The following is a 3,800-nucleotide window of genomic DNA, read 5'->3' on the forward strand; positions in this document are numbered from 1 at the left end:
GGACCAATTTTATAATTCTCCTGGAAGTTTTGAGTTGGGCATAGTTCCTTGGTGTTCCTTTCAAGTGATCAAAGCTTCAGAAAATCCCTAGAAACCAATAATTGGAACTAGACCTCCTTAGGATGGAGTAGAGGTAAGAGTGGGGAAAAAGGACACTAGATATGATGCCAACAGGATGATGCCATCTGCTTGGCTTCAGAGCATTCTGCATTCAAGTTCAATCCAGAGCCTATTCATATCCTGTCACCTCTCAAATGCCCCAAACTGTTGTATTTATCAGGAAAAATGAGAGAGGGGGCCCAAGGAAGAATCAGTCCCAACAATCATATGCATACTTCTAAATTTTCAATACCAATGATTAATTTCTGAAGTATAAGCTTATATCCAGAAGCTGTCCAGTTAGCCATTAACTGGAATGCATGTACATCATTGCCAAGGAGCCTCTGGGCTTACAAAACCATATACATCTTATTTGTCTCTGATTTTAAAATAATCCATTCCCTTGTCGGGTATGCAGGTAAACAGTGGAGAAAGTGGTGCATCTGCAATACCAGCTGGTGCTAAGGATTTCAATGCTTCCAAAGATGTGGCCTAGAGAAATTTATTAGGCACCAGACGGGTTCTTTCCTCTAAGCCAACATGCCCCCATTTAAGTCACTTTTGAACTTTGTTTCAAGCTTATATTATACAAATTCTAGTTGTGGTTGAGGTCAGTCTCCAAAAGTTTCTTGAGTTATTCTTTGGACTCTGTTTTTTTCTAATGTGTTTTCCTGAATGATCCTTGAAACCATATTTACATCTAGTCCGAGTCATCTTTCCTGTAGAGGTGTTGTAGAGTTGTGATTTTCAAAGGTCTGATTATACTGTTTAAAAACAATCACCTGAGAGAGTCCAGGTGTCGACTTTTCAGGTCTATTTTTACCATCTGATGGTGTTTGCAAGCAACTGTCACTGCCTGACCCAGAAGGGCAAAATGTTCTTTAGCAGGGAGGAGGGGAAGGCATAGAGAGTCTAGGGGTAATGCAGCATGTTTGTGGGTTGGTATTGGTTTGGTTTTACACCTTGTTCCCCAGGCAATTAGGATCCAGACTGCATTCTCCTCAGCATTTCTGAAGCTGACTGTCACATTTTTCATTGCTCTCTGAAGATTTTCTTGAATAAATGTTTGAATTGTTCCAATGTCTTCATCTGGTTCTGTACTCATCTGTAAAACATCCCAAACTTTTTGGTGCCAATTAACTTGAATATAAATGACATCTGCAAGGGTCGCATCCTTGAGACTCTCATACTTCTCACACAGCAGAACCAAGTCCTGAATGAGACATTCCTTTCTCTGCTGGAACTTATGGTTTTCAGTTGGTTAACAGATTTAAAAAAATCCCAGGCTTTTAAGGTTCTCATCATTTCATACATGGGGATTTTCAAGATGGTCCTCCTGATAAACTGGGCAACAGTCTCATCCATCTCTTTGGCAAGATCCCCATCTCCAGCAGAGCCCTCAGCAATGGTGCCCACCAAGGCACCTTCAAAGCCACCAATGGCAATTCCCACACCCAAAGGCTCCAGGGTTTGGGGGTCCGCAAGGGCCAAGATGTAGTCTGTTGTTGAGTAAGAGATCTTTATGTATTCTAGATTTTAACCTCATGTCAGATATATGATCCTATATTAACTCCACATCAAATATTTTCTCCCATTCCATTGGTTGTCCTTTTACTCTGATACTTGTATTCTTCGATGCACAGACATTTTTAAGTTTGATATACTCCAACTTATATTTTTACTTTTATTGCCTGTGCTTTTGAAGTCATATCTAAGAAATCATTGCCAAATCCATTGTCATGAGGTTTTCTCCCTACATTTCCTTCTAAGAGTTTCCTAGTTTGACATCTTATGTTTAGGTTTTTGATCCATTTTGAGTTATATTTTGTATTTGGAATAAGGAAGATATACATTAATTCCTTTGCATGTGGCTATCCAGTTTTCTTTTTAAAAATTTGTTCTTTTTAGATATACGTGAGTATATTTTGACATATTATACATACAAGGAGTATAAGTTATTCTAATTAGAATCCCATTCTTGTGGCTTTATATGATATGGAGTTAATACTGATCATGTATTCATATATGACCATAGGAAAGGTATGTCCAATTCATTCTACTGTCTTTCCTAATCTCTCTCCCCTACATTCATTTCCCTTTGTCTAACCCAACGAACTTCCATTTGTCCCCTCCCTACTCTTCCTTGTTGTGGGTTAACATCCACATTGTCAGAGAGATCATTTTTCCCCATTGTGTGGTCTTAGCACCTTAGTTGAGAATCATGTGACCACATAGATTATAAGTGTTTATTTCTGGGCTCCTTATCCTTTGCCATTGGTTTCTATATCTGACTTAATTCCAGGAGTATATAGTTTTGATTGCTGTAACTTTGTAGCAATTATTGAAATCTGGAAGTGTGAGGGCTTCAGTGGTGTTTGGTTTGGGTTTTTTTTTTTTATATATAGATTGTTTTGTCTATTTGGGATCCCTTGATATTCCATATAAATTTTAGGATTATTTTTCGATCTTTGCTTAAAATGCTCCTGAGATTTTGATAGGTCCGGTGTGCAGTCTGTTAGTTGCTTTGAGCAATGTTGACCTCTTAACCATATTAAGTCTCCAGTCACAGACACAGGATGTCATCCCATTTTTCTAGAATTTTAGCAATGTTTTATTGTACTCAGAGCACAAGTCTTTCACTTCCTTGGATAAGTTTATTTTTAAGTATTTTGTTCTTTTTGATGCTATTGTAAATGAAATTGTTTCCATAATTTCCTTTCCAGATAGTTCATTGTCCACTTTTGCTTTTATTTAAAAAGAAGCAGAAAATCTGGCTCTATCAGCTGACTTTCCTGCATGGCAGCAGGTTTTGAGCTGAACAGCAGCTGCTCCTTGTAGGAGGACATTTGTTCTCCAGTTTGCTACAGCCCCTGTCTGGCCAGCTTCCCCTCTCACATTCCCTGCCTGCCCCCTACAGGCATTTGTGTCTTCTACCCCTTATTTAGATCATCCACAGCGGTGGGTACACACTGCTGCTATCCATTAGGAAGGAGCTAGAGTGGTGGAACGCTCTGGAACAGGCAGGCCCCTTGACAACTGAACAAAACAAAATCAAAGCTGATTTTCCATGCTCCTTAAATTATCTGTAATCACCCAATTAATTTATTGCAACCATTCAAAATAGAAAAACTTCAGAAACATATTGTGTGTGTTTTTCTGTACAACAGAATGCAGGATACAAAACTATTCTTTGTGATTTAACAAAATAGACAGTAATGACCCCATCCTGTGCTGGGTAATAAAGAAACTCCCTCAGGAGTTAGTGAACTATGTAGAGTTGTTTATCATTGTCTCATAAATGGCCACAGATGCGTATTCCAGGCTCTTGCATTTGCTAGGCAATTTTTGTTTTTCTTTCCTTCCTAAAGGTTGTTGCCACCAGCAGTGCATGTGCCTGTAGCAGTCTGCCTCTGCTTCATAGCTGATGCTTTCAGCACACTGTGGGCTGGGACCAGGCAGCAAAGTTTAATAGAACTGTCAGAGTCAACGGTGGCAGAACAAGTTTCCCGTAGTCTCACCATTGCTTCACAGCTCACCCATGAAGTGGGGTAACAGAAGAGCCCACCCACAGATGAGATAAGGGACAGATAGCCAAGAAGACCAAAGCCACAGAAGTCATAGAGCTGACTTGGAGCAGGCAGGACCACAGGGCAGGTGCCTCTCCTCTGCAGCCACAGTCCTCTGGCCACCTGGGGGCTGGA

At 40.0% G+C, this 3,800-nt stretch overlaps 1 pseudogene; it reads right to left on the bottom strand.

Moving 5' to 3' along the window:
• Nucleotides 1-397: 397 nt before the first annotated feature.
• On the bottom strand, nt 398-1,616 carry LOC107161035 (annotated as a pseudogene).
• Nucleotides 1,617-3,800: the final 2,184 nt, after the last annotated feature.

The sequence above is a fragment of the Marmota marmota genome, unplaced genomic scaffold (genome assembly GCF_001458135.2).
Source record: "Marmota marmota marmota unplaced genomic scaffold, marMar, whole genome shotgun sequence".
Taxonomy (NCBI): Eukaryota; Metazoa; Chordata; class Mammalia; order Rodentia; family Sciuridae; genus Marmota; species Marmota marmota.